Here is a 27,518-nt window from a genome sequence, read left to right as displayed (position 1 = left end):
CGCTACACTACGGAAACCACTCCTTTTCTCAACACATAGAGAGTAGTGCTAAGCCAGAAGGTGAAATGCTCAATACTTTTCTGTAAAAAAAATCTTTTCACAATCTTGACTCTGACCGAAACTGCACAAGTCAAAAGTCTTCCTTTCAAAGTCATTAAATTCCGGAATTTCCACGTTCCCCGAATCTTCTGAGTCAGATGCCTCCAATTTTGACCACTCATTTAATATCCCTTTTCAGTTTGCCTCTCCATCCATACTAGTATATGTGCCATTAACGAATGCAATCACAGAATCATTGCATGGTTCCAGCTCGCAAGAAAGACATTCGCCCCGTCGAACCCGTGCCGACTCTCAGCTTGCCCCACTAACGCGACCTTTACCCGCATCGCTACAGATGTATTGTACCTCAGATAGTTATCCAGTTCCATTTTGAAACATAAGATGGAGTCATTCATGCAGTGTATTCCAGATCCTAACCACTCCCTGCTAAATGTCAAACATGTGTTCCTAAATGTAAGGTCTGGGAAACGTGATCAATTGCTGCCACTCTCACAGCCTTCCTAAATATAGCACGGTCATTCTGTGATCAGAAAACAAGCTCCTGAAGTATAGGCCGGCTGTCTCGGTTAGAGCGCTAGTTATGTTCCTCAGACATCACCTGCAACAGTATTTCCGTACTGTAGTGGTTGTCACGTTCGCCGATGATATGAAAATTCCCTAGCTCTGAACTGAGTGGATACATATTGAAAACTTAAAAATGGGTGGAATGTCCTACTCCTGCTGCTAATTCATACGTTCTTATGTACTTTCACTGCAGAACAACTTCACCCCTGAACATGATGAGGGGACATTTCCAACAACATATTTCCGCCCTGGGAGCTTCGCGTGAGTGGCGAACATGTTAATTGCTACACTGCAGAAACATCTCCACTTTCAATACCAGTTCAGCGGACCTATTAAGCGAGCAGCTGAACTGCTGAATTACAATTCATAGGACTTTGTCGTGGTGCCAGAACAAATCCTGAGTGAGCTTTCATTTGCCCGCGGTTTTTGAACTTGCAGTTAGAACTTTTGCAAAGAAGGACGTGCCTTGTTAAAGCGCATTTCATCAAATCAGGATATCCCAAAGCGCATTAAAGTCAATGCAGTACCAATGTTGGGCAAGGTGTGCCCAAATCAACTCACACGAATCTCAACTCTTTGCGATGCAATAGAGTCTGTAACCTCGGTCTATAACATAAACTAATGGGGTCAATAACGATTAAAGCCGATCAGCTCACACACCTCCTTTATGTTTATGCAATGAATTGATCATAAATTCAATAACTGACTTTTAAAGATTTAAGGAACTTGAATCTTTGATGAAGGTTTACCCCTGATCTGATTTTACTCACACTGTATTTTAGGAGACTGAGTTAAAATGTTCATCACTATTGAGACAGGAATCTGGTGCGAAATTCTAAACAGTTATTTCACGGAAAAATATTCGACAAAACAAGTTTTCTGTCCCGGCTTGAATCGAGGACGTTTTGCATGAGCGGCGAATGTGGTAACTGCTACATTACGGACACCTCTATTTCGGGCAGTATCTAGCAAAAAAGAAGCCTGCATCCCTGCCTCACTTCACAACAGAAGGTCAAAGCCGAAAATAATGCCACTTCCCGACGTCCACAGATACTGCCTGACCTGCTGAGTGTTTCCAGAATGTTCTGCTTTACTCAAGACACAGACACAGGTATTCTTTCAAAATCAAATTGGAAGTGATCATACAAATTGTACAGAGCCAGCGAGATAGACAGGATCGAAAATCACCGGGAAATGGGGCTAAACCAAGAGGCGCCTGTCTGCAATCAACGGCCAAGAGCTGAATTGCACATAAGCTTGGCGAGCTCAGTTGATACAGCACGAAGCTTTTAACCGCAGGACCGTGGGTTGGAGCCCAACATTGAACCAATCACTTCAATTAAATTCCACGTTGCTTTCACGGGCAAACATAATTAATTACTGATCAGTTAATTTTGCATTAACATTAACCTGCCACTGGTAAAAAAGTGAGACAGAGTTTTGAGAAAGGTTCTGGTTATTATAAACAACAAACATAATATCAATTCTGGAAGAACCACTGCTACATTAAGAAGGAGGAAGTTAGATATGGCCCTTACAGCGAAGGGGATCAAGGGGTATTGAGAGAAATCAGGAAAGTGGTACTGAGGGACTGATCAGGCATGATTTTATTGAATGGCGGTGCAGGGTCGACGGGCCGAATGGCTTACAACTGCACATATTTTCTATGTTTCTATTTTTCAATGTAATTCATGCACATGGGCAACGCTAGTGAGGGCAGTATTTGTTTTTAATCTCTAATTGCCCATGTGAAGATCGTGGTGAGCCACCATATGCAACTTAGTAACTCACTGGGCCATTTCCGAGGGCAGTTAAGTATTAACCACATTGCTGTGGTTCTGGAGTCGCATATAAGCCTATACCGTTAAGAACTGCAGCTTTCCTACGCGAAAGCAGACTGGTAAACCATATGGGTGTGTTACGACAATGGTCACCATTACTGATTCTTTTAAATCTCTGGCATTATGCAATTGAATTTAAATGTCCCTGCTCTCGTGTTGGGCTGTGATTTCCTTTCTCTGGATTAGTATGCCATTAACACAAACATAACATTGCGATGATTGGCCCCCGCCTGTGTAATGTGCTCGATGACTCCTGTTCCTGTATTACAGACTCGTGGTTCTGAAATGCCTCGTACTCATTGTATGCAACAATTTCGAGGGGGTAAATGGACTTCCACGCTTCTTGTAGGACAAGCTCAAGGAGCTGACCGACTTCTCCTTGTCCTATGCCTCACTCCCGAAGCGTTAATTGCCTCCTCCTGTCCCTGTATAACAGTCTTAAAGAGCTGAGTTGCTTCCTCCTGTGCATTGCAACTAGCATGAGTGGTTGATGGACTCCTGCTCTCCATGTGTTAAGATCTCGATGGCCTGCTCCTGCTCCTTTGTAATAGAGTCAGGGCGCTAAGAGAACTCAGAGGAATAGTCGGTTGGATTGCAACAATTGTGTTAGTGGATGTGCACGGGCAACAATTTCCCTCTCTGAAGTGTTGATATGCTGCAAAATTCATTGTGCGTCCCAGTAAGCAAGAAGTCCTGACGCAAAATCTGACTTTGGTGGAACTCAAACCCTCAACATTTCAATGCTTTACAAACATCCTGATGAGAAGTCCAATGCGCTATCCATTGCGCCACACAGCTGCCGCAAAATTCGCGAATACAAAAGTAGAATAATGTTGATGCCGGAAATCTGAACAATAAGAGAAAAATCTGCAAAAACTAAGTAGACCAGGAATAATCTGCGGAGAGAGAAACAGTGTTCACGTTTCAGGTCGATGAACTTTCATTGCAACTAGATCATTCTGTGTCTGTTTAAACGGGATGTGCCGTCAGTCCTGGATCATTCTGTGTCTATTTTAAAATGATGTGCTGTCATTGACTCATATAAATTTACAGCACGGACTGAGTTTATTTCAGCCCATAATTTGGCACTATCGGAAAACAGCTGTCCAGCCGAATGCCACTTTCCAGCTCTTTGTCCGTAGCCCAGTAGATTGCACCGCTTCAAGTTCACATCCATCTACGTTTTAAATGTGGTGAGGCCTTCTGCCTCTACCACCCTTTCAGGCAGTGAGTTCCAGACTCCCATCACCCTCTGAGTGAAAACATTACCGCTCAAATCCGCTCTACCCTCCTTCCAATTACATTAAATCTGTGCCCTCTGGTTGTTAACCGCTCTTCTAAGGGAAATATATCCAATCAATGCACTCTATCTGGAAAGTCATGATTTTATTCACTTCAATAATGACCCCCCTCAGCTTCCTCTCTCCCAAAGGCAACAACCACAGCCTATGCAATCTTTACTCACAGCTCAATTGTCCATTGCCGGCAACATCCATGTAAATCGATTCTCTACACTCACGAGTGCAATCTGATCTTTCCTGTAATGCGCTGACCAGAACAGCATGCAGTGCTCCATTGTGTCCCAACTAGTGTTTTACACAGTTCAAGCTTAACTTCCCCGCTGTTGCATTCTATGGCTCAGCTAATAAAGGCAAGTATTCCGTGATGCATCTTAACCACATTAGCTACATGGTCGACTGCCATCAGGGATCTGTGCAAATATACTCCAAGATCCGTTTGCTTCACTGTGCTACTCAGTTACCGACCATTTAATGGGTATTCCCTAGCCTTATTAGCACTGCCCAAATTCATTACCTCTCACTGCTCAGGTTGAATCCCATTAGCCTCTTTTATGCCCGCCTGAACAGTTCATCGATATCTTCCTGCAGTCTACAGCTTTCTTGATCATTAGAAACCACACCTGTTTGACCAAGCTTTTAGCCCCCTGCGCTAATTTCTACTTATGCGGCACGCACTCATTTTTTTATCCTATAATACTCATGTGAAGCGCCTTGGGACATTTCAATACATTAAAGGCGCTGTATAAATAAAATTTGTTGTTGTTGTATCAAAGGTGTGTTAGTTAATGTTATACAGTTTGCAGCAGAGAAAGGGACCATTTTCACCAACTGGATTTGCCGGAGTTAATGCTCCACTCGAGCCCCATTCTACCCGACTTCACCTCGTCCTGTCAGAGACTCATAGAGATTCACAGCACGGAAGGATGCCATTTCAGCTCATCGTGTCCGCGCAGTCCATCAGAGAGATATCCAGTCTAATCACACTTTCAAGCTCTTGGTCCACAGCCCTGTAGATTATGGCGCTTGAAGAGCACATACAAATACTTTGTAAATTTGGTGATGGCTTCTGCTTTTACCAACCTTTCAGGCAGTGATGTCCAGACCACGAGCACCATTTTGGTGAAAGCATTCCCCCTCATATCCCCTCCAGCCTCCCAGCAATGACTTTAAATCAATGCCCCCTGGTTGTTGATCATTGTGATAAGGAAAATAAATCCATCCTATGCACACTATATGATCCACTCATAATTTTATACACTTCAGTGAGGTCCACTCTCAGGATCCTCTGTTCCAAAAAAACAAGCCCGCTTATCCAATCTTTTCTCATAGCTAAATTCTCCAGTCCAGGCAACATTCACATAATATGACTCTGTCCCCTCACGAGTCCAATCAGATATTTCCTGCATTTCGGTGACCAGAGCAGCAAGCAGTACTCGAGCTGTGGCCTCACTAGTGTTTTATGCAGTTCAAATGAAAGGTCCCCACTCTTGTATGCTGTGGCTCAGCTAATAAAGCATTCCGTGTTGCTTATTACCCAACTTATCTACCTGGCCTGCTACCGTCAGGGATCTGTGGACATACCCTCCAAGGTCCCTTTGCTCCTCTACCCTATTCAGTCTCCAACGATTAAATGTTTAATCCCTTGCCTTGTTAGCCCTCACAAAATGTATTACCTCACAATTCTCCGACTTGATTTCCATTAGCCACTCTCCTGAACACCTAGCTAATTCATCGATATCTTCCAGCAGTCTACAGCTTTCTTCCTCAATATGAACCATACCTGTTTACCAAGTTTTTTACAGCTGCGCCAATATTTACTTTTGCTCTTCGGTGTCAACTTGTTATTGCATAATACTCCTGTGAATCGCCTTGGGACGTTTCACTGCATTAAAGGCGATATATGAGCGTGTTGCTGTTGATGTTTCAAAGTGCTTTTACGTAACGTTGTATAGAGTCTGCAACATATAAAGAGAACATTTTCCCCAACAGGTTTGCATGAGTTAATGCGGCTCACGAGCGCCTTCCTGCCTTAATTCATTTCATCCTATCAGCATATTCTTCCAACACTTTTTCACAAATGTGTTTAGATAATACCCTCTTAAATGCATTTTTGCTAGTCGCCGCAACTTCTGCTTGTTGTAGCATTTTCCACATTCTAACCACTCTTTGGTAAAGAAGTTACTCTTGAATGGCCTACTGAATTTATCGCGCGTACAATAGCAAATATTTTCTCGACGTCGATCCGACCAAAACCGCTCATAATGGTAAAGTCCGTATCTGACTTGTCTTTTTTATTCAAAAGCTCTCCAGTTTGTTCAGTATTTCCCGTAAAGTAAATTACTTATTTCTTGCGGAACTGCTCCTTTCTGTGATGTGAGATTCCACAATACTACGATTTAATTTTTCCCATCGACTGGGAGATACAACAGGGAAAGCATGTCGTCCAATTGCCTGATATTCCGTACCGGCGATTGGCCAAGTGAGCAACTCCATTGTGTAGCTGCGATGACCGAGTGGCTAAGGCGTTAAACTCGAAATTTAAATGGGTTTCCCCTCACACATTCAAGCTCTGCTCGCAGCGATTGTACAGCAAACACTTTTTTAATGGGTTCTTGTGGATATTACTGGACCAGAATGTGATCACCGTTCCCTATACTGCCCTTTAATGACGCGAAGCAATAGTTGGAATTAGAAAAACGAATACCTTATCGGGATTAATTAGTGATTTGTTGGAAACTGTTTGCAAAGATCAGTGAGCAATATACATAGAAAGCATCATGAAACAAATATATTTTTACAAAGAACCCTGCAATGTTTAGGTGGAAATCACCGTCAGATGATTCGGGCGAATGTCATTTGGTTTCGTAAAATTGAATGAGATTTAACAAAACGACCATGATAATGACTCGAATCTGCAACCTTTTGATAACATCGAAGATTTGCAATTAAGTGAAACGCCTTACCCATTAGGCCAAACGGCTTCTGCGGTTTACAGTAGACGAATGGTGATAATGAGTGACCATACCGGAATGGTATTCATTTCAGTTGCATACTTTTCACAGCAAACCTATCAGCGGCATTGAGCCATTCACTGATTGAAGTACGAGAAGGCGCAATGTCCCGGAGGGTATGGAATTGTTCATTTAATGAAGGAAACACTCCGCATGTCCATGATCTCTCGGCAGAACTAAGGTTTTGCAGCATTGCTTCAAAGTATTGCAGGTCCCGTGTGAGCTCCGTTTCTCAATGTTTAAACTGGTCTGAAATAATAAAACCAAGAAACCAGCAACGTACCACAAAAAATAAAAGACATGTTCAACACGAGGATTGAAACCATGACCTTATCGTTATTACAACCACGCTCTACCAAACTAAGCTAATCAGCCTTTTTCTCATCTATTTTTTCAGATGCTGCAATCGAAAAAAAGCTTGAATTTCGACAGGGACTTTCACCTCAGGATGTCATAAAGTGCTTCAGAGCAAATGAAGTGCATTTAACGTATGGTCACTGTTGTAACGTAGTGAATGCAAAATCAGATTTGCACGATGAAAAATCACAATGCGATAGTTGGTTGAGGGATATATATTGGCCCCGGGAGACCGGGGTGAACTCCCCTACTCTTCTTCCAAATAATGGCCTTGTGATGTTTTTCGTCCAGCTCTGAGGTAGACCGGGCCTCGGTTTAAATTTCATCCACAAGACAGCAACTACGACAATGCATAGCTCCCTCAGCTTTGTCTCTCCGACAGCGAAAAACCTATTTGACCTCGTCCCCACCAATCTGTCTGTCGCACTTGCATCTGTCCCTGATAGTTCTGATAGCAGTGTACACTGCACAGTACTTCTGGACACCAAATCCTTTATTCACACGGAGGACACTCTCCATCGTGTTGCCTGGCATTATCACTGTCCTAAATGGGACAGATTGTGATCCGATCCAGCAGCTCAAATCTGGTCGTCCACGAGTTGCTGTCGGACATCAGCAGCAGTATTGTATTCCACACAATCTGTAATCTTATGGACCAGTATATACCTCACTCTATCTTCACCTTCTGAACAGAGGACCAACACTGGTTCAATGAGAAGGGTACAAGAGAAAGCCAGCAGCAGAACCAGGCTTCTGATCGTGAGGTGCAAACCTCGGGACATTGGAACGCAGGACGATATACACACAAAACACAAAACAGCGGGACAGCATGTTATCGACACGGCTAAGTGATCCAACAACCGACGGATCAGATCAAAGCTCTACAATCTTGCAAATATAGCCATTCATTTTTTAAGTTAATTGAATCAATTCCTGGGATTTGGACATCGCTGGCAAGGCCAGCATGTTTTGCAATTTCCTAATTTCCCGAGAGAATGTGCTGGTGAGCAGCCTTCTTGATCCACGACTGTTAATGTGTTGATCGTACTGTTAAGGGGGACTTGCAGGATTTTGACGCAGTGATGATGAAGTTACAGTGATCAATTTTCAAGTCCGGATGATGTGTAACTTGGAGGTGATGCTGCTCCCCTACAGCTGCTGCCCTTGCCTCTCAAGGTGGTAGAGGTTGCGGCATTGGAAGATGCTGTTGAAGAAGCCTTTGCGAGTTGCTGCGGTGCAACTTCTCGATGGTACGCACTGCAGTCACTGTGAGCCGCTGGTGGAGGCAGTGAATGTTTTACGTGGAGGATAGAGTGCCAATCAAGCGGGTTGCTTTGTTTTGGAAGCTGTCGAACATCTACATTGGTCGTTCGAGCTACACAGATAAATCAGTAACTGTATTCCAAAACACTCCGATTTGTGCCTTGTAGATGTTGGAAAGTGTTGGGAAGCCGGAAGTGAGAAAATAACAGCAGCATATACACCCTCTGCCCGGATTCGATATCGGATTACATGGTGTTACATAGGATTGCAGAGGAAACAGAATAATAGAATCTTATAAATTGACAACACAGACGAGTACATTGCGACCCAACGTGTCTGCAACTGGCGACCAAGAGCTATCTAGCCTAATCCCAATTTACAGCACTTGGTACGTAGCACTCTACGTTGCGTCACATTAATTGCACATCCATGTATTGTTTAAATATGGTGAGGACCTTAGCCTATGCCACCCTCTCTGGCAATGTGTTCCAGGCTCCCCCGACGCTCTGGGTGGAGAAATTGCGCCTCATAACTCATGTAACCCTCTCCAATTAATTTAAATCTATGCCCCCTCTTTGTTGTCCTGACTGCCAATGGAAACAGGTGCTTCCTGTTAACTCTATCCTCGCCCTTCATAATTTTAAACAACTCAATAAGGTCTCACCTCAGCCTGCTGTATTCCAAAGAAAACAGCAGTAGCAGCTGCAATCTTAACTCAACCAAATGTCTGCAGTCCAGGCAGCATTCTGGAAAATCTCCACTACACCCTTTCTAATGCAATCACATCTTTCCTGAAATGTGGTGAACAGAACTACCAAAAGAACTCCAGCTGCGGCATAACCTGTATTTTAGATAATTCAAGTATAATATCCTTGCTCTTGTATTCCATGCCTCATCTTATAAATGCAAGTATTTCTCATGCCTTCTGAACCAACTTATCTACCAGGCTTCTTCAGGGTCTGTGGACCTGCACTTCAAGGTGCCTTTGTTCATCTACAGGTTTCAGTGGTGTACCATTTCATGCGTATTACCTTGCCTTGTTAGACCACCCCAAATCCATTACCTCACAATTATCCGAATTGAATTCCATTTGCCATTGTTCTGCCCACCTGGCCAGTTATAGTGGCATTTTTTGGCTATTCTTTCTATGAACCTAATTTTGACTGCAACATCCTCTGAACGTGAGTCATGATGATAGGTGAAGCAAGACAAAGCATGGATGGAGGGGCACACATTTCCACGTGTATTCTTACTGATATCTGCTTGTTTTTCTGCTGATAATGGGGAACTGAATGTTTAACCCACAAGCTCAGGGTCTCACGTACCTTGTTGCGGAATGTGTCTATTCTTCTGTTGTAACGTTGATGACGCAGTTGTAGTTTGCGAGCTTAAATATGGGACACTCTTTGCCAGTCGGGGACTTTCTGTGGTTATGCGTTGCGGAACCTGAGCACCGATCTATGACGTGGCCACATCTACAAATACGTTTATTAAACGTGTGTATTTTTCCACTTAAAGCAGACGGCTGACTCGAGTCTTGTTCTTTGACATAGATTTGTACTCCAACATTTTTGGCGTTGTCGGCAGTATTTTGTGGCACGGGTGAGACCCGCTGGAGGGGTCACAACAAGGGTGAGTAACTTTTAAATACCACCCACAAATTCGGTGGCCCGGGAGTTGAAGGTCAAACTCGGGCACACATCTGAATCAAGTGAGATCTGTTGAGTGGGTAAGACACAATTTTAAGTATCGGTGTCATACAGTAAACGTTTTAAATTAGGCCACAAAGGACCGCTTAATAATTGTTAGTAAGCAGTTAGAAGAAGCGGGAAATCTTGGGACTGTGTGACTGCCCGTAGTCGGATCAAAGTGTGGCGTCAGGGAAAGAATTAGATTGGGTGAGGAAGGCATCCTTACTATATTCCATGCAGCCGACTGGAAGGACTTAATCAACAAGATGTTTAAGGATGGATGGAATCCAAAGAAGGATCCAACCGATCAAAATACCTGGTGGCAAAAGCAGAAAAACAAACGCGCTCACAAAGCGGGAGTAATGATCGTATGGAAATTTCTGCAATGTAGTGGTAGAGGAATTCAAAAAGTCAAGCGCAGAAATAAAGAAGCTAAGGATATGGGAAATTAATAAAGAAAAGCAATATGTTGGAAAAACACGTTGAATTTACATAGGACAGCCTGTTTTTGTCCAAAGATAAAATTGCGACGTTGAAAGTAGCAGCTGCTGGAAAGAGAAACAAAGATGTTTGTTAAAATAAGGTGTATGTCCCGAACCGTGACACAGTAATAACATGGAGAAGCCGGTATTGATCATGCACAGCACAAACAAAAAGGAATACAACCTAAAACGCGGGTGGGACCCCAGGGTACGAGGAAAACTGGCCAGTGGGATAAAATGTTCGCTGCGAATAATGGAAAATTATTACAAAGAAAAATGGTGGAAAAAAATATAACAATGAGACCTTGAAAGCTGCAGCTGCTAGAAAGAGAAACAAAATCTTCAGGAAAGTGGACTGGAGGAAGATCATCAAAATACAAAACGTCACTTGAAGAAGGGAGAGTTAAATTGGCTGTGAAAAGGATATTGTTTGAAATATAAAAACTTACGAGTTAAACCCGACACACAAGTTTTGCGGAGAGAAAGAGAAACAAAGTTCTTTAGGGAAATGGACTGGAAGAAGATCATCCAAATGCAAAAGCTAATTTGAAGAAACGAAATTTAAATTATTAAGTTCGAATTCAAAAGTGGATAAATCTAAGTTATGCGAACTCAGCAAAGGAAGGAAAGAAAAACTGTGAAGTAGAGAATTATTTAAGAAAGATGGAACCAGCACGGAAGTTTAGATTTTGTGCGAAGAGAAATAAAACACAAGATTTGCTCAATGAACGGGACCATAAAAACGAAATGCTGGATTCTATATACCTTGTGGGAAATTGGATTTCAGTAAAAGAAAATGCTATTAAAAATGTGTCGTCTCGTTTTAAATCAATGGAAAAAAAATCTTTGGCATGTATTTGAATTGGAAGTTTAGAGTAATTGGTGTTTAATCTTAAATGACGTCTTTCCCGACGAGAACATTTTATTAGGAATTATAAGTTTTATTATTGTTAAAATTTATGGTACTTTTACTGATTTGTATATTTGTTCTACGAGCTCGCATTTTTTGTCTACCACACACAGGATCGCATCCTCAAAATAATAAGAGATCTCCCTCTTCTTCTTGGATGATGTGGAATCTATATGGGTAGAGCTGCAGAACACCAAAGGGCAAAAAGTGTTCGTGGGAGTTCTGTACAGACCTCCAACAGTCGTAGTGATGTTGGGGAGGGCATCAAACAGGAAATTAGGGGTGCATGCAATACAGGTGCAGCAGTTACATGGGTGACTTTAATATGCATATAGATTGGGCTAACCAAACCGGAAGCTATACAGTGGAGGAGGATTTCCTGGAGTGCATAAGAGATTGATTTCGAGACCAATATGTCGAGGAACCAACTGGGGGGAAGCCATCTTAGACTGGGTGTTGTGTAATGAGAGAGGATTAATTAGCAATCTCGTTGTGCGAGGCTCCTTGGGAAAGAGTGACCATAATATGGTGGAATTGCACATTAGGATGGAGAATGAAATAGTTTAATTCACAGACCATGGTCCAGAACTTTGAAGGTGTGAGGCGTGAATTGGCTAGGATAGATTGGCGAATGATACTAAAGGGGTTGTATGTGGATGGGCAATGGCAGACATTTAGAGACCTCATGGATGAACTACAACAATTGTATATCACTGTTTGGTGTAAAAATAAAAAAAGAAAGGTTGCTCAACCGTGGCTATCAAGGGCAATCAGGGATAATATTAAAGCCAAGGAAGTGGCATCCAAATTGACCAGAAATAGCAGTGAACCTGGGGACTGGGAGAAATTTAGAACTCAGCAGAGGAGGACAAAGGGTTTGATTAGGGCAGGGAAAATAGATTACGAGAGGAAGCTTGCAGGGAACATTAAGACGGACTGCAAAAGTCTCGATAGATATGTAAAGAGAAAAAAGTTTGGAAGGACAAACGTAGGTCCCCTGCAGTCAGAATCAGGGGAAGTCATATCGGGGAACAAAGAAATGGCAGACCAATTGAACAAGTAGTTTGGTTCGGTAATCACTAAGTAGGACATAAACAACCTTCCGGATACAAAAGGGGTCAGACGGTCTGGTGAGAAGAAGGAACTGAGGGAAATCCTTATTAGTTGGGAAATTGTGTTGGGGAAATTGATGGTATTGATGGCCGATAAATCCCCAGGGCCTGATGGACTGCATCCCAGACTACTTAAGGATGTGTCATTGGAAATGGTGAATGCATTGACAGTCATTTTCGAACATCCAAATACTCTGTTCAGTTCCTATCAAGTGGAGGGGAGCCAAGGGAGCCACACTTTTTAAAAGAGGAGGGAGAGAGAAAACAGCGAATAATATGCATCAGTAGTGCGTAAAATGATGGAATCAATTGTTAAGGATGTCATAGCAGCGCATTTGGAAAGAGGTGACATAATAGGTCCAAGTCAGCATGGATTTATGAAAGGGAAATCATGCTTGACAAATATTCTGGAATTTTTTTGAAGATGATTCCAGCAGAGTGTGCAAGGGAGAACCAGTTGATGTGGTATATTTGGACTTTCAGAATGCCTTCGACAAGGTCCCACACAAGAGATTAATGTGCAAAGTTAAAGCACATGGGATTGGTGGTAGTGTGCTGACATGGATTGAGAACTGGTTGTCAGACAGGAAGCAAAGAGTAGGAGTAAATTGTTACTTTTCAGAATTTCAGGCTGTGACTAATGGGAAACCGCAAGGTTCTGTGTTGGGGTCCTAGCTGTTTACATTGTACATTAATGATTTAGACGAGGGGATTAAATATAGTATCTCCAAATTTGCGGATGACTCTAAGTTGGGTGGCAGTGTGAGCTGCGAGGAGGATGCTATGAGGCTGCAGAGTGACTTGGAGAGGTGAGGTGAGTGGGCAAATGCATGGCAGATGAAGTATAATGTGGATAAATGTGAGGTTATCCACGTTGGTGGTAAAAACAGAGAGACAGACAGTTATCTGAATGGTGACAGATTAGGAAAAGGGGTGGTGCAACGAGACCTGGGAGTCATGGTACATCAGTCATTGAAGGTTGGTATGCAGGTACAGCAGGCGGTTAAGAAAGCAAATGGCATGTTGGCCTTCAAAGCGAGGATATTTGAGTAAAGGGGCAGGGAGGTGTTGCTACAGTTGTACAGGGCCTTGGTGATGCTGCACCTGGAGTATTGTGTACAGCTTTGGTCTCCTAACTTGAGAAATTACATTTTTGCTATTGAGGGAGTGCAGCGAAGGTTCACAAGATAGATGCCCTGGATGGCGGGACTGACATATCAAGAATGACTGGATCAACTGGGCTTGTATTCACTGGAGTTCAGAAGAATGAGAGGGGATCTCATAGAAACGTTTAAAATTCTGACGGGCTTAGACAGGTTAGATGCAGGAAGAATGTTCCCAATGTTGGGGAAGTCCAGAACCAGGGGTCAGAGCCTAAGGATAAGGGGTAAGCCATTTCGGAACGAGATGAGGATAAAATTATTCACCCAGAGAGTGGTGAACCTGTGAAATTCTCAACCACAGAAAGTTGTTGAGGCCAAGTCACTAAATATATTCAAAGAGGAGTTAGATATAGTCCTTACTACTAGGGGGATCAAGGGGTCGGGTGAGGAAGCAAGAATGGCGTACTGAAGTTGCATGTTCAGCCATGAACTCATGGAATGGCGGTGCAGGCTCGAAGGGCCAAGTGGCCTACTCCTGCACCTATTTTCTATGTTTCTACGTTTCTATGTTTCATACAAAATATACCATCTCACATTTATCTGTGTTGAACTTCGTTTTTCAATTATATGGCCAATCTGCAAGTTTAGTAATGTCCGACTGTAATTTCTTGCATTTCCCTTCGGTATTCTCTATCCCCACCAATGCCCCCCGCCACACAATGTTGAGTCACGCGCAAAGTTAGGAATTGTATCTGAATCATTAAAATAAATGATGTACTAGCACTGATCCTCGTGGAACACCACCATTCACTTTCTGCCAATGTGAATAGTTACATTTGACTTGGCTGATCCAGATAATTTCGAGATGAATGGTGGCTATCAGTATGTTGTTGGTGGTGGTCATGACGTTGAATGCCAAGTGGCGCTGGTTTGACTATCGCTTGCCAGAGATAGTCATTGCTTGGCACCTGTGTGATGCGAGTTTAATAATCTGCCGGATGTGTACATTTGTGGCATAAATTAACATATGCAGAGTAGTTGCTGATTGGATAGTGAATGATTCATAAATGCAGTTTGTATGTAGAGAGATTCGTGAAGCTAAATTCTAACACCCAGCAGAGAATGATTAAGAGAGGGAAGAAGGCTCATGAAAGTGAACTAGCACGACATGTAAAAATTGTAAAAACAGAAAGTAAGAATTTCTACAGGTACATTAAATGGAAAGGATTTACGAAACTAAATGTTTGTCCCCTGAAGGATGAGACTGAGACATTAATAATGTAGAACATTGAAATGGTATAGTCGTTGAACACATATTTTGTATCGGTCAAAGGCCGAAGTTCGAAGGAAGAAGGCTCTAAAACCATCCTAATAGTGGAAAAACAAGGGGCGATATGTAGAGAGGAACTTAATGCATTATAGACTAACGGCGGACCAGTTCCCTGGACCTGATTACTTATATCCTAGATTCTTAAGAGGAGTTGCTTTATTTTAATGAATGCATTGTTCTTACTTACGAAAATTACAGGGATTCTGGAGCGCTCCTAGCGGCTTGGAAAACAGCAAATGTAACGCCACTATTTATAAAAATGAGGCAGCTAACAAGCAGGAAACTATCGACCAGTTAGCCTAAAATCTGTCGTTGGGAAAATGCTGGAGTCCATTATTAAGGAAGCAGTAGCGGGGCACGAAGAAAAGCATGATTCAATCAAGCAGAATCAGCATGGTTTTATTAAAATGAATTGATGATTGACAAATTTGCTGGAGTGCTTTGGGGATCTAACGAGCAGCTGGATTAACGGGAACCAGTAGATGTGGTGTATTTGGATATATAGATGACTTTCGATTATTGCCACATAAGAGATTTCTGCACACGGTACAATCTGGCGGGTTGGAGATAAAATATCGGCTAACTATCAGAAAACCAAGAGTCTGGATAAATGGATCATTCTCCGGTTTGCAAACATTGGCTAGTGGGATGCGGCAGGGGTCAACTATTTACAATCTAGATTAATGTTTTGGATGAAGGGACCGGGTGTAATGTTGCCAAGTTTGCTGATGTTACAAAGATGGGTGGGAAAGCAAATTGTGACGAGGACACAAAGCATCTGCCACGGGATATAGATTGGTTAATTGCGTGGGAAAAAAAAATTGCTGATCGATAAAAATGTGGGAAAATATGAGGTTATCCACTTTGGCAGAAATAATCGAAAAGCAATTTTTAATTTAAATGGAGAAAAATTGCAAAGTGCTGCAATGCAGTGAGACCTGGGGGTGCTTGTGCATGAAACACAAAAGACTTGTATGCATTGACAGCAGGTAATCAGGAAGCCCAATTTAATGGTGGCCTTTGTTAAAAGGGGGATTGAGTATAAAGGCAGAGAACTCCAGCTGCAAGTGTACAGGGTATTGGTGAGGCCAAACCTGGAGTACTTCGTACAGTTTTGCTCTCCGTATTTAAGGAAGGATTTACTTGCATTGGAGATTGCTCACAGAACGTTCACTAGGTTGATTCCACAGTTGAGGCGGTTGACCATTGAAGAAAGATTTGGTTGTTTGGGCCGATACACACTGGAGTTCAGGAGAATGAGAGGTGATCTTATTGAAACTTATGATAATAAGGGGACTCGAAAAAGGGGAATGCAGAGAAGATATTGACATCATTGAGGAAACTAAAGCCGCCGGGGACATCGTGTTAGAATAAGGGACCGTTCATTTAAAACTGAGATGAGGATTTTTTTTTCTCTCAGAGCATTGTAAATCTATGCAATCCATTGCCCCAGAGAGCAGAAGAGACGGGGTCATTTAATATATTTAAAGCGGAGATAGACAGATTTTAGAGAGATAAGCAAGTAAATGGTTATGAGGAGCTAGTAGGGATGTGAAGCTGAGGCCAAGATCAGATCAGCCATGATCTTATTGAAAGGTGGAGCAGGCATGAGGTGACAAATGACACAGTCCTGCTCCTATTTCTTATGATCTTATGTTATAATTGATGGATAGTGCAGGATTTGAAGACGCCTGGATAATATCAGCTTCCAACATAAAAGTATCTTGAATGTTGCGGTTCACAGCAAGGCTGCTTAGTTTACTTAGTTAAAACGTGGTGTTACTTAGTTACGTCGTGTGTTTGAACCCCTTGTGGCACATTGACATTTCTTTGTTGGGCGTTTGGTATTTTCTTTTTGTTATTTTTCACCAGCTTTAAACGTTTGTAAGGAAACGCATGTAGAATATATAATACTTTGAAGTAATACTGCAAAATGTTACTTCTGCCGACAGCTCAAAAACCTAAGAGCTTAGCACTGTGTTTTTCTGGCCACAGCTGGTACTTGACCTGCCGAGTTTTGTTCCAGCATTGATTAAACAATTCCATATGCAGCATCTGCTCCTCTATGCATTTTATTTTGGAGCCGTGTCCCATTTTTTATTGTGAAAGAAATTGTTCCAAAATCAGTTGGAGTTTGGAAAGTGAAAATAATATCAATCCGAGCATTCGTGCTTCATCGGTAGAATGCTCGCCTACTCTTAAATCTGAGCAGTACCCTCTCTCGAACAATCACGTCTTTCCTGTAATGTGGTGACCAGAACTGCATGCAGTACTTTAGCTGTGTTCCAACTAGTGTTTATAGCATTTCAAACATAACCGCCCTGCTCTTGTATTCCATGCCTCTCCAGCTAAATGTACGTATTCCGTATGCCTTCTGAACCACGTATCCTTCTACATTCATGGATCTGAGTACATGCATTCCAAGAAACCCTTTTTCCTCTATGTCTTGCAGTGCCATACCACTGATTGTGTGTTCCCTTGTCTTATTAGCCCTGCCAAAATGCATTAGCTCATTCCTCAACAGATTGAGTTATATTTTCCACTGTTTTGCCCACCTGGTCAGTGCATTTATATATTCCTGCAGTCTAGGATTTCCTCTTCATTATCAACCACACAGCCAGTTTTAGTATAATCTTCAAAATTCTTAATCATACATCCTGCATTCACGTCGAATAATTGCTATGTACCACAAAAAGCAAGAGGCCTGGTACTTAGCCCTGGGGAAACTCACTGGAAACATACTTCCAGCCACGCCTGTGCATGATGGCATATTCCAAACGCAAGGAATAGGTGAAAAAGGCAGAGGAGCTAAAGGCACAGATACACACCTTGAAATATGATACATTAGCGATAACAGAAACATGGCATAAATAGGGGCAAGATAGGCATCTTTACATTCCTGGTTACATGGTTTGAAAAAAGATAAAGATGGGCATAAAAATGAGGGGGTGGCAATTTTTGCTAAATAAACAATTACAGCTGTGAGAATGAATCATATGTTAGAACGAGCTTAAAATGAAGCTAAATGATTTCAACATATGTACAAAAAGGGGCAAACGCATTGCAGGGAGTGTACTGTAGGCCCCCAAACAATCCGAGGGAGCTCGAAGAAGCAATGTGTTAGCAAATATCTGAAAGTTCACTCATTTTGGTTTGTACTATGGGGGATATCAATTAATTTAATATTAACTGTGATATAAGTACTGTAAAATGTGTAGACGGCACAGAATAGCTCATTTGCATTGAGGATAACTTTTTTTAGCCAATTAATAGCAAGCCCAACAAGGAAGGTTGCGCTTTTGTACTAAGTTTTTCGGATTTAATTGGGCAGATGGAAAGCATATCAGTGGGAGAGTCACTGCAGTGCATCCATGAAGCTGAGAACTTCGTGGATAGCATGTTTCTTGATGTGGTCACCTCGCACATTAAAAGTGTGCTGGGTGAGAATGAATGTGTGGCCGCCAGACTGAACAGTAGGAACATCCAGGTTGTTCAGGAATCACCTGAGTGCTTCTCACTCTCCACCCAGCTTTCTGTTCTGAGTACTGCTCCGGTGCGGGGGCGGGGGCGGAATGGTTCTTCAGGGAATGCAACCAGAGCCAAGTCCATGGCACCACTGCCGGATCAGCTGCCCAGGATGTAGGAAGAAGAGTGGGAGAAATATTGGTAAAAGATTCAATAGTTAACCGTGCAGACACGTCGCAGACATCAATCCAGAACGATATGTTGCGTTTATGGGGCCAGGGTCAAAGATATAACTGAGCGGATGCAGGGGATGCTGGGGGGATAGGGTGAACAGCCAGAGAATTTGATCCATTATGATACCAATGACACAGGTCGCAAGTGAGATGAAGCACTGCATGCTGATTTGTGGGAGCTCGGATAGGGTTTAAAAAGCATGAGATGCAGCACATTTTTTGTGTTGGAGGAGAAGCGAGAGATCATGGCGGAGATGCAGCGAATGAGTGTGGCGGAGAAGCGGCCAGATATTTTGGCGGAGGAGCAGTGACAGATCGTGGCGGATGTGCAGCGAATGCTTTCGTTGCAGAGGAACGGCAAGAGATCGTGGTGGAGATAAGGACAGAGATCGCGATGGAAATGGAGCGAATGATTATGGCGGAGGAGTGGTGAGAGTTCGTGGCAGAGGTGCGATAAATGAGGATAGGGGGCGCAGAATGCCGACGGCCCAGGGGCAGCACGGGTTAGCCCACAATGCCAAATGTGTGTGCGCTAGGTCCATGCAGCAGAGCAGTTCTCTAGTGATCCTGCTTAACCCAGGCCACGACAGAAACTCCTAGCTCTGTCAAGTCGCTATGGTGGCTTCGGTGCAAAGGTCTCGAACCGTTAAAAACATCCACGCGCAGACATCTTCCACTCCTTCAATTGAAGTTCAGGACTGAATCATCGGGTCTTTCATTGAAATAACTGTGAACTCATGTTGAAACAAGTCATCCTTGTTCGAGAGAACTTCGAAGATGATGAAAAAAGCAGCACCTCAAAGTTAGTAATTTCGGCTTACACCCGGTGCCACGTGCCAGCGAGGAGAATAATATTGAAGCATTTACTGTGACATGATTGAAAGAAGGGCAGGTATGATCGCTCAACATTCCTGGTTACATGTTTGTCAGGCAGGTGAGAGGAGGGATAAATCCGAGGGTAGTGGGGAGGTCGCAGTATTGATTAAGTAAACAATTGCAGCTGTGAGGTAAGATGATGTGTTTGAAGTGTCTTCAATTCAGGGTATATTAGATAAATTGAAGAATATAAAAGGGGCTGGGAGTGTGCTATAGACGCCCAGAGGGAGATCGACGAGAAAATATGTTGGTAAACGTCTGAGAAGTGCTGGAATTTGAGGGCAGTAAGAGTAGGCGATTTCAACTACCTTTATATTAACTTGGATAGAATTGGTGTGAAAAGTATCGCGGGTGCAGCATTCCTGAAATTTATTCAGGAGATCATTTTTAGCCAATATGTAGCAAGACCAACATGATAGGGGACGGTTCTGCGCTGAGGTTGAGCGAATGATGCTGAGCAGGTCGAAGATGCATCAATGGGGAGCATTTTAGTGCTTGTGATCATAACTCAGTTAGATTTAGTCTATTTATGGAAATTGACAGTTGCACCAGGAATATAAAATCTTAATTTGGGAAAGACAATTTTGGTAAACAGAGATCGGATTTAGCCAAAGTGGGCTGGAAACAGTTACTTGAAGGCAAAAACTGTTTTAGAGCATTGGGAGGCATTCAATGAGAAGATCCTCAGGGTTCAGCACAAATATGCTGCTTAAAGGAAAAGGGTAGTACTAACAAATCTAAAACCCCTTTAATGTCAAGGTGCTTGCAGCGCAGAATAATGAAAATAGGGGAACATATGCCAAAGTTTGGGCACAATAGTTCAGAAAGTCTAGAGGAGAAAATAAAGTGGAAAGTTGAAATTTAAAAGGAAATTGGGAAAGCAAAGAGAGAAAAGCAAAATATATTGCCAAGTAAATCAAGAAAATTGCAAAGATTTACAAATACATTAAGAGCAAAGGATATCAAAAGAAAGAGTAGGGATCATTAGAGACGATAAAGGTAAGCTGTTTATGGAGGCAGAATATTTGTGTATGATTTTAATGAATCCTTTGCAACTGTTTTCACAAAAGTGAGGGGCGATGCAGACGTTGCAATCGGTAAGAAGTCTGAAATATTAACTGAAATAAACCTAGTGAAGAAGGTAGTATTGAGGATTTTGACAGCTTTGTAGGTGGAAAACTCCACAGGGCCGAGAGAAGCAAAAGAGGAAATAGTACAAGATCTGACCATCATAATACTCTCTGGCTACAGGCGTCGTGCCAAAGGACTGGAGGACTGCTAATGTTGTGCATTTGTTTCAAAATGGATCGATGAACAATTAAAGAACAGTCAGCATTACCTCGGTTGTTGGAACATTATTTGAAAAGATTCTGAAGAACAGGATAAATATTCATTTAGAAAGACACAGATTAGTCAAGGGCAGTCAGCATGGATTTGTTCAGGGAAGGCCGTGTCTGACTTAATTGATTTCATTTTCTGAGGAGATAACAAGGAGTGCCGATGAGTGTAGTGCACTTTTTTGCAGTGCATGTGGCGTTTAGCAAAGGCTTATGACGAGGTCCCATATGACAGACTGCTCAGGAGAGTAACCAGCCATTGGGATGCAAGGCAAAGTGGCAAGTTGAATCCGGAATTGTTTCGGAGTCAGGAAGCAAAAAACAATAGGTGTTGTTGCAACTGCAAGGCTGTTCGAGTCAGGATCCGCAAGACTGCGCAGAAAATTCATTTTTCTTTGTGATATGTATTAATGATTTAGACTTGAATGAAGGGCCTATGATTAAAACTTATACAAATGATACAAAAATTGGCTTTGTGGTTGATAATGAAGAATAAAGTTGTTGAATGCAGGAAGATATCAATGAACTGGTCAACTGGGCAGAATCGTGGCTTGTGGAAACCAATCCGTAGAATCGTGAGTTAATGCATTTGTTTAGGGCGAACCAGGCCAAGGATCGCACGTTAAATGGCAGGACAATGAGAAGTGTAGTGGAACAAAGGGAACGTTGAATGCATGTCCACAAATCCGTGAATGTAGCCGAACAGGCAGAAAAGTTCGTTCAGAAGGCACACGGAATGCTTTCCTCATTTTGCCGAGGCATAGAATACAAGAGGGATGATATGTGAGAGGGATCATCAAATGTGGTCATATGAGTCTAATTGAAAAATAAAAAAGTAGTGTTCACACTGCTGCGAATGTATTATAGACCCCCAAACTGTGGGATGGAGATGGAGGATAAAATATGTCAGCAAATGGCTGCGGTGCATAAACCATAGGGTAGTAATAGTAGGGATTGTAACTATCCAAATATTGGGACATATATAGTGTGAAGGGGAAAGAGTGCAGAATTCTTAAAATGTATTCAATTGAACCTATTTTCGTCACTATGTAACAAGCCCAAGACGAGATGTGGCGGTTTTGGATTTTTCTGGGAGAAATGAAGCTGCGCAGGTTGAAGGGGTATCAGTGGGAGAACACTTGGGTGCCGGTGACTATAATTCAGTCAGACTCATGTTAGCTGTCGTTAAGGAAAATTAACTGCTTTAATAAAAGTCCCAAATTGGGGAAAAGCTATTTTGCTCAGTTGAGAATTGATTTGGCAGCAGTGGACAGGAAACAGCTACTTGTCGGTAAATCATTGTCGGAACAGTGGGAGGCATTCAAGGGAGGAGATCGTGAAAGCTAAGGCCAAGCATGTGTGCATGAAGTAAAAGGCTGGGAAAATAAGTCTAGAGCCCCCTGGACGTCTAAGGGCTTACAGGGGAGGATTAAGAAAAAAAGCGACGCTTTTTCATATACCACCGGCTAAATACTAATGAACCCTTGGCAGAATATAGAAAGTTAAGAGACACAATTAAAAATGATGTTAGGAAGGGTAAGAGAGTGCATTAAAAATTCTTGGCTCCTAAAATTAAGGAAAACCTACAGATGTTCGACAAATATATTAAGAGTAAGATGGTAACTAAAGAAAGGATAGGACGTCTTCGCGACCTTGAGTGTAATCTTTGTGTGGAGGTGGAAGATTTTGGTAATTTCTTAATGAATACTGTTCATCTGTTTTCACAAAGGAAAGGGGCAATGCAGATACTGCTATCGAGGAGGAATGTGATTTTCTGGATGAAATAAACACAGTGACAGAGGAAGCATACGGGTTTTTAGTCGATTTGAAAGGAGATAGGTCCCCAGACGCGGATCACTTCAATCCTACTTCAAGTCATCCTATCAGCATATCCTTCTATTCCTTTCTCACTCATGTGCTAAGGTAGCTCTCTCTTTAATGCCTCTGTTGTATTCTCCTCAACTACAGAACGTTGTAGCACCTTCCACATTCTAATCACTCTTTGGTAAAGAAGTTACTCTTGCATTGCCTTCGGAAATCATCGGTGTCTGTCTTATAATTATGACCTCTAATTCTGAACTCCTGCATAATAGCAAATATTTTCTGCACGTCGGCGCTATCACATCCATTCATAATATTAGAGTCAATATCTGCCTTGGCTTTTAAAGATAAAAAGCTCCCCAGTCTGTTTAGATTTTCACGAAAGTAAATGCTTCCAGTTCTGGCCGAAATCATTCCTGCTGTGCTGTGAAATTCAATGATTCTACGATTTAGTTTTCACATCGACTGGGAAATAAAACAGGGCAAGCATGCCGGCAATTGTCTTAAATTTTCCACCGACCAGTAGATTAATAAATAATTAACGTGGATAGCTGCAATGGCCCAGTGGTTAAGGCGTTGGACTTGAAATCGAATGGGTTTTCCCTGCGCAGTTTCGAGCCCTGCTTATAGCGATTCTACAGTGAACATTTTATTTGCTTTAATCAGCTCGCTGACGACATGACTGACGCCGAAACTGAACAGAATTCCTTCCACTGCCCTTTATTAGAATCATTGACGCAAACCTATTTTTTAATTGGAAGCACTAATTAATACTGCCATCAATTAGCGATTGTAGGTTTGTTTTAAACGTTGCAAAGATCAGTGAGAAATATACATAGCAAACAGCATTAAAAATGCATTTTAATAAAGAGCCCTGCAATTTTTAGAATGAAGTCATATTCAGCTGAATAAGATTCGGCAGTACTCAAACCTACAATTTTCTGATATCATCAGTGTTTTACCGAAATCAGACACCTTCGTCATTCAGCCACGCTTTTCCTGCAGTGCACAGCTGACAAATGCCGTGAATGAGGGATTACACACCGGAATTGCATTTATTTCAATTCCTTACTTAGCACCGCAAACCAATCAGCGGCAGTGGGCCATTAACTGATTGAAATACGAGAAGTCCCAAATTCTCGGAGATAATCTAATTGTTCATTAAATGCTGGAAACTCTCCGCAGTTCAATGAGCTCTTGGCAGAACACAGATTTTGCAGCATTGCTTGAATGTATTGCAGGTCCTTGTCAGTTTCGTTCCGAAATGATTAAGCTGCTCTAAAATAACAAAGCTAAGATGCTCGTAACCCTGCACTCCCCCACACAAAATAAAAGATGTCCCTTACGAGGATCGAAAGCGCAGCATTCGCGTTAACAGCGCCATGCTTAACCATTTGATTAAACCGGCCTTGCTAATGTGTATTTTTATTTAACGATAAAAAAACACGAGCATTTTTGCAGGGACATTCATCTCAGGACTTCCCAAAGCGGTTCACAGCCAGTTAAGTAGTTTTACAGTCTGGTCGCTAATGTAGGAAATGCAAAAGCAGATTTGCACCTGCAAGAACCAACGATTAAATAGTGACTAGATGTTGTTTGTGGGATGAAAGTTGGCTCAAGGACACCGGGGTGAACTCTCCTGCTCTACTTCTGAAAAGTGAGCATGGGATATTTTACGTCCAGCTCGGAGGGCAGACAGGGCTCGGTTTAAGGTCTCAACCGAAAGTCAGCAACTCCGACAGTGCTGTGCTCCCTCACAACTGCCGCTCCGATATTACAAAACCTACTTGAATATCTACTCACCAAACTCTCTGTCGCAGATGCAACTGTCCATGGCAATATTGGTAGCAGCGAATATTGGAAACACCTTGTGGACACTAAGTCCTGTCTTCACACGGAGGACACTCTGCTTCGTATTTTCTGGCACCACCACCGTGCTAAATGGGATAGATTCTGAACAGATGGAGCAGCTCAACGCTGGGCATCCTTGAGGTGCTGTAGGACAACAGCAGCAGCAGAATTGTACAATCTGTAAACATATGTCCAAGCATATACCCCATCTACCGTTACCTTGTAAACAGAGCAGAAAACCTGGACAACGCCTCAGCCTCCGTTTTTCAATAGAAAAGAGATCTAGCCTGTTCTTCCTTTGCTGATATGTGTACACTGGCTGTTTATTTTACCATCCTTGTAAATCTTCTCTGCATCCTCTACAATGCCTCTATATGCTTTTTATAATATGGCGAATGGAAATGTGCACATTAACCGGTGTGGTCTAACAATGGTTAAATATAGGTTGAGCATAAATTCGCATCATTTCTATACTATACGTGCTTTTTGATTTTGCTTTTTTATGACCTTGCTAATCTATGTCTTAACTTTTAGAGTTTTGTGTATTCGCCTTCCGTTTGATCTTCTACGCCACCCAGACTGGTATCCTCCAATAATAAGTGACCTCCCTATTCTTCCTAACAAAATTTAACACCTCACATTTATATGGTTTGAAATTCAAAAGCCAATGCTATGCCCAATCTGCAAGTTTATTAATGCAATTCTCTAATGTGTTGTAGTCCCCCTCATTTTTGACTACCCGCCTAATTAGATGTCACTTGCAAATTTCGATGTTATGTTTTCGCTTTCTTGGTCAAGTTAATATAACTTGTGAACAACAGTGGTCCCTTCAACGATCCTTGTGGAACACCACTATTCACCTTCTGAACATATGTAAAGCTCCCTTTTAAGGCAACTCTCTGCTTTATATATTGAAGCCCGCTAGCTATGCATTCTAGTTGACTCCACTCAGCATTGTGTCCTGGCTTGAGGGTCTTATTGTTTCTATTTAACAATCTAGAGGTCCGAGTGTTCTATTTGATTAATTCAAGCATGTGGTCATCGCTTGCAAGGGCAGCATTTGTTGCCCACACCTAATTTCATTGTTAATGTGCTGGTGAGCAACCATATGCGCCTTAATGGCTCGCTTCGACATTTCAGATAGTAGTTAAGAGTCAACCACGTTGCTGTGGGTCTGGAGTCACATATAGGCCCAGTCTGGTAAGGTCAGCAGATCCCCTTCCCTGAAGGAGATTAGTGAATCAGACGGGTTTGTTACGATAATGGTCACCATTATTGATACTTTTAATTTCCAGATTAATTTAATTGAATTTAATTTACCCTACACTAATGGTGGGCTGTAATTTCCTGTCTCTGGAATACTAGTTCAGTATAATAAAAATCAAACCACTATGATTGACCGCCTGTGTAATGTGTTCGAAGGGTTGAATGACTCCACCTGTTCCTTTACAACAGTTGGAGGTAAGGAATGGCAACCCCCTGGTCCGGTGACTGAACCATCATGTCACTATTAATTGCCTCCACATGTTTAATGTCCTCGAGGTTCGGAATGACTCCTCCTGTCCTTGTGTGTAATAACACAAGAGTCCTTTATTATAAACTGCTTCGTGTGGCAACCCGGTCTCTTTGATTCCTACTTCGGTTAAGAACAAGATCCGACTTCTTGTATTGCCTTAATGACATCCGACAGTGGCACACTCTGGTGTCAGATAACTCACGCATAAATATATTATACTGTGCATCAGGATAAGGGACGGAATGTCATACCCCTGGTCCTGTGTAATCGGCTCGAGTGGTTGAATGGCCTCCTCCTCTTTCTGTACAACAGGTTCGTGGGTTTGGCAATCCATTCTCGTCATCTATGCAGCAGCTGCGGGCAACAGAACAGAGTTCCACTGTTCTTCCACGTGTCCTTTGCCAGTTTTTGAGCGGTTCATGGACTCAGCCTGTCAGAGGCTCGACGTCTTGCTCCTGTTACTGTGCAAATGACCGAGTGCGCCCAGAGAATTCAGAGGATAATTGGAGCCTTTGTGTAACAGCGACAGAACAGAGTTCCACTGTTCTTCCACGTGTCCTTTGCCAGTTTTTGAGCGGTTCATGGACTCAGCCTGTCAGAGGCTCGACGTCTTGCTCCTGTTACTGTGCAAATGACCGAGTGCGCCCAGAGAATTCAGAGGATAATTGGAGCCTTTGTGTAACAGCAAGTGCAGGGGCCGCAGTTTCACATCTCTGAAGTATTGATTTGCAGCAAATTTGATTGTGCTGCCCAGGAAACATCAAATCCTGACCTAAAATCTGTCTCTGGTGGGACACAAAGCCACAATTTTTGAATGCCTGATATTACGTTGACTAAAAGTCTATTTGTCTGATATTTCGCAGCGATCTTTGGACTGTTATAACAAATCAATCGTGTAGCTGCGATGGCCGGGTGGTTAAGGCGTTGGACTTGAAATCCAATGGGGTTTCCTCGCGCAGGTTTGAACCCTGCTCGCAGCGATTCGAAAGGGAATATTTCGCTCTTTGATTTGATCAATGGAATCTAATCGTACTTTTCTCCACTGCCTTTTATTACACTGATTGATGCGGAGCTGATGTTCGAATTGTCAACACTATTAATTTGCAGGCATTAATTAGTGATGGTTGGTTTGTTGGAAACTATTTGCAAAGATCAGTGAGAAATATACACAGGAAACAGAATGAAAAAATATATTTTAATAAAGAGCCCTGCAAGGAAATCACCTTCAGCTATTGAGTGTGAACATGGTTTGGTTTTTAAAGTTGAACAACATTTTACAAATCACCAGCACAAGCCTCAAATCTGCAATTTTCTGCTAAAATTAGGGTTTGCACCAAAGTGAGACGCCTCAGCCAAATGGCCACGCGCTCGCTGCAGTTCAGAGCAGCGTAATG

At 42.4% G+C, this 27,518-nt stretch overlaps 2 non-coding genes across 2 annotated transcripts; both read left to right on the top strand.

Moving 5' to 3' along the window:
- The first annotated feature begins 23,307 nt into the window (after positions 1-23,307).
- trnas-uga (transfer RNA serine (anticodon UGA)) lies at positions 23,308-23,389 on the top strand. The gene has a single exon. It is a non-coding gene; the product is annotated as a tRNA-Ser (tRNA).
- A 3,633-nt stretch (positions 23,390-27,022) lies between these two features.
- trnas-uga (transfer RNA serine (anticodon UGA)) lies at positions 27,023-27,104 on the top strand. The gene has a single exon. It is a non-coding gene; the product is annotated as a tRNA-Ser (tRNA).
- Positions 27,105-27,518: the final 414 nt, after the last annotated feature.

The sequence above is a fragment of the Pristiophorus japonicus genome, chromosome 25 (assembly GCF_044704955.1).
Source record: "Pristiophorus japonicus isolate sPriJap1 chromosome 25, sPriJap1.hap1, whole genome shotgun sequence".
NCBI lineage: Eukaryota > Metazoa > Chordata > Chondrichthyes > Pristiophoridae > Pristiophorus > Pristiophorus japonicus.
Note: the sequence above shows the minus strand (reverse complement) of the source record. Positions and strands in the feature narration are given on the sequence as shown.